Source organism: Rosa chinensis, chromosome 1 (assembly GCF_002994745.2).
Source record: "Rosa chinensis cultivar Old Blush chromosome 1, RchiOBHm-V2, whole genome shotgun sequence".
Classification (NCBI taxonomy): domain Eukaryota; kingdom Viridiplantae; phylum Streptophyta; class Magnoliopsida; order Rosales; family Rosaceae; genus Rosa; species Rosa chinensis.
The window spans coordinates 13,963,771-13,972,059 of record NC_037088.1 but is presented as its reverse complement, the minus strand read 5'-3'; the positions used below and the strand labels follow the sequence as shown (position 1 = coordinate 13,972,059).

General features: G+C 36.0%; 1 long non-coding RNA gene across 4 annotated transcripts; it reads left to right on the top strand.

Annotated features, from left to right (window-relative positions):
• Window positions 1-5,301: 5,301 nt before the first annotated feature.
• Window positions 5,302-7,697, top strand: LOC121050956. Of its 4 annotated transcripts, none has more exons than XR_005804512.1 (4): window positions 5,302-5,580; window positions 5,676-5,837; window positions 5,925-6,761; window positions 6,892-7,697. It is a non-coding gene; the product is annotated as an uncharacterized LOC121050956 (long non-coding RNA). The 4 variants fall into 4 exon arrangements; XR_005804511.1 differs by having other exon boundaries at window positions 6,876-7,697; XR_005804510.1 differs by having other exon boundaries at window positions 5,925-7,054; window positions 7,298-7,697.
• The last annotated feature ends 592 nt before the right edge of the window (window positions 7,698-8,289 follow it).

Below are 8,289 nucleotides of genomic sequence, written 5' to 3'. Positions count from 1 at the left end.
CGATGAGGAAAGTGAATGATAAATATTTGTAGATTTTGGCTGTGATCAACATTTGGCCTGGTTTACTGAGTACCAAAAATTAGGGTTTTGGACACAGGTGCGTATCTCTGAGCTAGGTTGAATAAGTATACTGCATATGTTTTACAAAAGAAAATAAATATTTGTGGTTGCTACATATTTAAAAATGTTTTTGAAAACCGTGCACAATTTAGTAAATATTTTTTATTATTATTATTTTCAAACCTAGCATAGTAGGGTCGGCCCTTATTGGGAAAGCGAGGATGAAAGCTCATCCCAACAACAATGTGCAGATTTTTGAGCTTGTGGTGGAGTGTACAAAGGAGGCACATGGTTCGGCTTGGCATATTTTCTTTAACATTATTAAATCAAGGTCTGTAGAATTTTGAAGTTTTTAAACATATTTATTCAACACTTGTTTATTTTAATTCGAGAGGCCCATAACTCTGGCAAGTGTTTCTCGTGTTTATTAAAACTGAGTAAGCCTCATTTTAAATTGGGCTCCAATTGTGAGCCCCAGGCCCGTTGTCTATTTTTACTTCCGCTTATTTCTTTGGGTTGCTTGAATGATTTGTTCCAGAAAACATTTTACAAACCAACAACTTAAACCTTAAATGCCTTTTGATTTTGAGTTGACGGGTTATCAGAATATCATGTGACATGTAGGTTTCTCGTTAGCTCAAGTCGCGGTGCTTTGGGACTCCCTTCTACTAGGTGCCACAAATCATCTACGGCCAACCAAAAGGATCCGGCGGCTTGGATTTCCAGCAAAACATCACTGCCTCATTCGACCTAGATCGACATAAACTTATGAGGGAGCCTTGAGCAGAGGTCTTCAACGACGTTTTGCCTACAAATGGCGAGATAAGCATCCAATATTTCATCGATGAGCAGTGAATAGATACATGTGACAATGACGTAAGACAGGAGATCCCTGTCACCACCTACAAGCAATCGTAAGACAAGAGACCTCCATCGCAGCCTAAACCACGATGTTGACAATGAATGCGCACCATAAGACTCCCACAAACCTATCGAGAAAACTTAGAGTTAAAATGTGCGAACAACTTTGGATAAGAACCAAGCATGACAAGCTTAATAAGATGACCTTGTGTTGAAAAAGAATCAACACAAGCCTCAAAATGTTGCGTACATGGAGTCTAATATGAGATTTCATCGCCATGGTGGGTTTTTTGAACAAAATCCTAAAAAAAGTTTTTAGCTTAAGGAGAGATGAATGAATCCATTATTAAAAAGTTCTATGTTTTTTTTTTATTTTATAAAAAAAAAATTATAAGGTACGACCCTTTAGTCCAACCCATTTCCAAATTGTCAAATAAAAGAGCATTACAGGTAGAGAATTTCTCCAAGAGTGGCTGATAAAAGTTGTGTGTAACAAGGAAGTCTCTGGTTTAGGACAACATTATATTATGTACACACGAACCCAACTTGGTTTTTTCTTGCTCAAGCCAAGTCAACATGGAAGCCCAGAGGCATGGAGATCAAAAATGAAATGTCAAAATTGTTTTCCTATGGAAGACCAACAGCTAGTGATGAGTGGTGCAAATCATGTACTGGTGGAGACCATGTAGAGGATCTTAAAGTATTGACTGATAGTGAGTTGTAAGCAAGATTGGCTCTATGGATACTGACAAATTATCAGACAAAGCAAACAGAAAACAACAAGAACAAGTCATGTCAAACCACTAAGCATTATAAATATCAATTTTAAACATCACTTGTTCTAGGAAGGTGGACGACTTCTTTTTTTTTACTTAAAAAAAAGAGCAAAAAACAGATGTCTAGAAATTGCAATGATTTTAATCTAAACAATTAACCTATTTCCATCGTCATCATCACCAAAATCAAAGTGGGTCGGTTCAAAATATTGTTTTGCTATAAAAGTAAAACAAAGAGTTTTTTTTTTTTTTTTTTGACAAAGAGCAATTGTACATATATAAAGCGACAGTTGATTTTGCCCTTACATTTATGAAAAATTATGAAGCTACCATTAATCACTGTTCATTCATAAAAAGACAATTTTGCCTTCATTTGAATTTTTTTTACGACTCTGCCACTGCTCTTTTTTCCCTCTATCTTCCTCCCTTCTGCATCCTAACAGATTCACTGTTCATCAATATTCACTGTTCATGAAACAGTGAAATGACGGTTTTCCCCCAACTTTTAACTAAAATTACAATCTGTCAGTTTTTTTTTAAATTTTATTTTGCCATATTTTTTCAGGTTTTTTTATTTATTTATTTTTTTATAGGAGAACAATTCTGTTTTGTATTTGTAAATTTATACAAATGATACCTAAAGTAAGTTTTTTTTTTTTTTTTAATCTTAAAAATGGAAGAGTTTCATTAATCATATTTTTGTAATTGTAGTTCTCGCAAATGTGTAATCTGTTCAAGCAGCTTAATAAAACTTGCACTATAGAGACTTAGTTTATGAATCGGCCATAATCTGCTTCAGCTACAATCTAAAATTGTATTTCTCAAACTTATGTAACTATGATCTATTACATTTTTTATCAGAATTACAAAAAGAATTGTTTAATAACTAAGCACTACATAAAAAATTGTTAACAACTAACAAATCCAATTCCCGCGGCATCGCGCGGTTGCCTTTTCTAGTTCATTTAAACAACCAACACTTAATCCAAAGAAAGAGAGTTTAAATATAGAAGTTCAATGTAACTCTTATGCAAAGGCTTTTATATACTAAGGCTTAACTTTAAGAGCAACTCCAACAGATTCCTATATTTTGATTTTTCTCTACTTTAGGGAAAAATAATCCTCTTTTGCTCCAACAGATTCCCTATAATAGCAACTCCAACAGCTTCCCTATAATTTTTGTATTATAGAGAAGCAAAAGTCAAACCTTTAGCCTATTTTTCTTCTTCAACTCCAACAGATTCCCTAATTTACAGTAATCTATAAAATCTCCATATTCTTCTTTAAAATTTTGGAGTTTGCTGTAAATATAGGGAATTTGGTTTTCTCTCTCCTCATTTTCCCTAAAATAGAGATAGTTATAAGGAATCTGTTGGAGCAAAAGAGGCTGATTTTTCCCTAAAGTAGAGAAAAATCAAAATATAGGGAATCTGTTGGAGTTGCTCTAACTATCTCTATTTTAGGGAAAGTGAGGAGAGAGAAAACCAAATTCCCTATATTTATAGCAAACTCCAAAATTTTAAAGAAGAATATGGAGATTTTATAGATTACTGTAAACTAAGGAATCTGTTGGAGTTGGAGAAGAAAAATAGGCTAAAGGTTTGACTTTTGCTTCTCTATAATACAAAAATTATAGGGAAGCTGTTGGAGTTGCTCTAAGAAATTGATTACTTTTATGACCTAGAATTTGAATTCGTAGTATGGTAATAGATATTCTAAATAATTTAGAACATCTTTAGCATACTATCTATCGTGGCTCATTAGTTATTTTAGAGAACATGTTTAATTTTTTATTAATTTTAGTAGTTGAACCAAACTTCTAAGTAACTTTTTATTTTAACTTTTGGGCATCTCGCTCCTATTTCGGAGTGAGATAAGGCTCTCCATTACTTTTATGAATTTAATACATTCCTTATAACTCGGTCATTAATACGACAATAAATGTCGGTCATGAAAGCGACAATGATTACGGTCATAAATACGATAATAAGTGTGCGCAATGATTATAATTATTAGCGCCCGATAATTAATTGTCATAAGTGTACAGTATTAACTATCATAAGTGCAGCATTAATTGTCATCATAAGTGCATGAGTAAATTCAGCCATAAAAGCAGTGGTAATGACGACTTGTTGCCCAAGTATGTTATCACTTATATAAAGGAAGCTCGACATCCAAGTAATGTAGTTTATTCCAAATTATTCTACTATACTCTACTAAGAAATATATTGACTTCAGCATCAGAGAGTTTTTTTTACAAGTATTCCCTTCCTTTTCCAGCCGACAGTCAAACTCCAAGTTAACGCTCAAAGGAAGCTTCTCGATCATTCCTAGTCAACTTCCACTCCAGCCCGCTTTTATTGGTGAGTTAAAATCCTCTTCAAAATTTTTCATCACCAACAATGGGGGTCGTCTATGGGAACCACTTTTCGCTAAAAAGTGATGGAGGGAGCTGCACCTCTGGAAATCTCATTTCTGTCACTAAGGACTGGGAGTGATAGAATACAAGCCTCGAAAAGGCAAGAGTCTGGATTCAAAGGGAAATAGGGGCAATTCCATGTCTCATGCTGAAAATGACTCTTCACCTCAAGGAAAGAATTGAGGCGGCCAGGGCTCGAGGAAATAAGGGACCAAGATACGAGCGTCCAAAGAGAAAATTTGGGGGCATTATGGGGGTAGTCAATTATTCTAGACCCATAAATAGGAAAATTAACTCGATCATTATTACGGCGGTAAATGTTGGTCATAAGGGTGACAATGATTATAGCCATATGTACAGTAATAAGTGTGCACAATGATTACAATTATTAGTGCACAATGATTAACTATAATAAATGCGCAGTGATTAACCATCATAAGTACAACAATGATTGTCATCATAAGTGCATGAGTAAATTCAGCCATAAAAGCAGCAATAATGACGGATTGTCACTCAAGTATGTTATCACTTATATAAAGGAGGCCCAACATGTAGGTAATGTAGCTCATTCTGACTTATTCCACTATACTCTACTAAGAAATATACTGATTTAGGCATCAAAAGGTTTTCTGCAAATATCCCCCCTTCTCTTCTAGCAGCCTGTCAAACTCCAAGTAAACGCTCAAAGGAAACTTGTCGGTCATTCCTTGTCAACTCCCGCTCCAATCCGCATTCATTGGTGAGTTAAAATCCTCTTCGTAATTTTTCGTCACTAGCAGTTATTTAATATAATAACAATGTATTTAAATTATTTTTTGTTCATTCAATAAATAATATAAATTCAAAACTAGCTAAAATATAGAGAACTGGTATAGACGAAATCTAAAAGTGTGAGCCCTAGAAAAATTTATCAAGCTTAATTGATATCGTTCGATAAATTACTTATCGATCTCGGTATTTATAAAAGGTGCTCGAGAATATTTTTAGAAATTTTCACAAAGTGAAATCCTTGATTTAAGGATTGGATAATGAAGCACACGACATGAAGAGCTTATGGGAATTTTCAGGAGATTTTTCTTACTCCCGATCTATTTATAATTATTTTCGGAAGTTTCAGAACTTGCAACATTTCATCATAGCCGTTGAACAATAAGTGGAGACGCTTATAAATATGTCCATGTTCAAATCAACGACCCCGAAGGATCGAGAAAGGATAAGAGTTCCCTGACCCGAATAGTAGACCCGACGACCCGCGATTGGGTCTGATCCGAAATCGATCCTCCGGCCACCTCTAAGCGTCGAACCACCAGTGATAGCTTCCTCTCCTCAGCGCCAACAACCCTGTGGCCTTGGATTATCTATGCATTGAATGAAGGTGAAGAATTGACCACTGGAAGCTTTGAGTTTTCTCCGGCGAATTTCTGCAAATTCTGACGGCTCTGGCCACCGATTAAGCTACATGTGGTATGAAAATCACTTCTCTCGTCATGCTCTGCACGTCAGTTTAATTAGTTTTTCGATTCAACTTTAACTGATTTTTATTTCTGAGTTGGTTTCAGTTTCGCTGTGTTCTTCGACACCAGGGACTTTCTGGCACTTCTAGGCTTGCTTGCTACATGAAAGACGGTCTATTCTCCGTACACTACACGCTGGTGTGCATGATCTTCTAATTCGATCAATTTTGGAGAAGCTATGTTTGGGTGCACTCGTCCTCCACCAAGGTTCTATTCCAGTGACTTTTCTGGTTTGTTTTTTGACTCAATTTTAGTATTAGGGTATGGATTGAGGCTTAGTTATGTTGAATACAGAATTGGGAATTAGTTGAACTGGTTCTGACTTGTTGTGTTCTTCGACGGACGCAGACATGCAAAATTTTGGGTTCTGATCTTGATCAAATTTGATTACAAAGTGAGTTGGATTCTGTTTGAAAGCTCTAAAGTTTGCTTCGTGTAGTCAACTTCTGGAAATGAGTTGCCATGCTCGTACTCTTACAATGAATTCAAGTTGAGCTTACTATGTTGTTCTAGTTAGAAAGTTGGAGTTAATTTTGAATTGGAGTTGCTTGCTTGTGTTCGTATTTTGATCGTAAATTGTAGTTGGAAATGGTGATTTGAGATTGTTTCTGGTTCTGCAAGTTAAGGTTTGCTAAGGCGCGTTGTTTGAAATGATTGTGAAAATTTGAAAAAATGGTAAAGTTGTGATGTTGGGTGTCCTTAGTATTTCGGAGACATCCTATTTGAGTCGGAATTGCATTGGGTGTCCATAGTAATTCCATTTAATTATTATGCGACGTAATTTTGAAGAAGATTAGAAGTAAACGTTCAGAATGCATGAAAAGTAGTCGATATTCTAATTTCAAGTAAAATGTTAGGTAATTGGGATAATTATCGAACTTGTCACTATCGGTCAAACATTGTCAAAGAGGTCAATCCTGGTCAAACTAGGAAAGGTCAGTTAAACATCGGTCAACTCATGGTCAGACTAGAAAAAGTTGGTTGGACGATTTGTTAATCGTTGAGATTTCAGATATTTGTTCAATAGATTATTAATGGTCGAAATGTCAGAACTTAGGACTCCAGTTACCCGAGGAACAGAAGGTTCGCGACTCTCGGAGTACGTGAGATCGAGAAAGCATCAGAATCCAGGTAGGGAGTCGGGACTCTGCTCGATTAGAATTTTTCTTATATGTTATTTATAAAATAATGCATGCTATGGCTTGGTTATGTTAAATGCGATGCATTCTAACTAAACCGTGAGAGATGTTGATGGCTTGAGAGCGAATGGTGGCACTGAATTCCTTGAGTTCGATCCCCTTAACTTCCGGAGGGTTAGCTACACCTGTCAGACATTAAGCAATCGCAATGACAACCTGATTCCGTGTGTGTAGCTAGGTAGAGGATGCTATCGCTACGCTTACCTGGTTTACAAATTAATTGAGGTAAGGTTATGTAGTGGGTCCACCGAACTGGTCATAGGGTAAGATTCAGCGTGCTGTTTATTTGAGTAATTTGCAACGATTTCAAGTCATAAAGAGATTTGAAAAAGTTTGTCGTTCCTTGAAATATTTATTTTAAGCATGTTTTCATACTGGGGGCTCAAAAAATGAATTTATTGGTTCTCAAATCTAGTCAAGTTAGAGTTCCTGTTGAGCAGCGAGGGCGAAAGCTCACCCTTACAATAGTGTGGATGCAAGTACTGTGCACTGGTGACGGGACAATAGAGGACGGAGCGGGGTGTGGGGAATAAGTTCTATAATCCATCTTCCGGATTTTATTTTAAATTCTATTTCTCAAGAGGATACAATTCCACAACAGACTATAACTCAAGGGAGCTACACCAACATTCCCCACACTTCACTTATAGAGTATACCATTGCTCTGATGATTTAACACTCTAACCCACATCTAACACTCCTACATACCTAATGACTATATCAATATTGAATAGCATCAGATGGGGATCCGCTGCAAATGGGTCATCACTCGAGTAGTATTGATTATCACCAAATATGTACTTTACGCTCTGATTCCAAACTGTACAGACTCGCTATGTAGAGTCATATATCACATTACACAAGTTTATGAATTAAGTTGCAACAACAAAATAATAAGTAAATGCTCCTCAGAGCTCGCTACACAGCGGAAGTCTTAATAACAGTATAGTCACAAAAATAGCTTCCTATTTGTACAGCTGCTACTAGAACTCTTCTTCACCCGCGATTACCCTGACTTGTAGGATTAACCTCTACACCATCGAATTAATGGTGCACCGGATTGCCACACAACAAACCCAGTAAGCTTTTGAAAGCTTGTATGAGTAAACTCAAATACAAAACCAAACAACTCACACAAATAATAAGGAAAACCTTTCAAATCGAAGAAAATAACTCACACTAAGATTCCTTAAAAACCCAATATTCTTTTCCCAAAATAAACAATACAAGTCACACCATAACAAAATCATAAAAAAATGTTAACCTAACAACACGAAAATCCTATCCAACCTGGACAATAAAAGTCAACTCAGTGACAAAATTATATAAATCATTAACCTAACAATTCAATATGAAACTCCGGTCCAACCTGGACAATAAAAGAAAGTACACCCCGCAACTCTCTTTTAAAAAAATATACCCACAGGTGCCATAACAACATTGGCAGACAGACTAGAGCT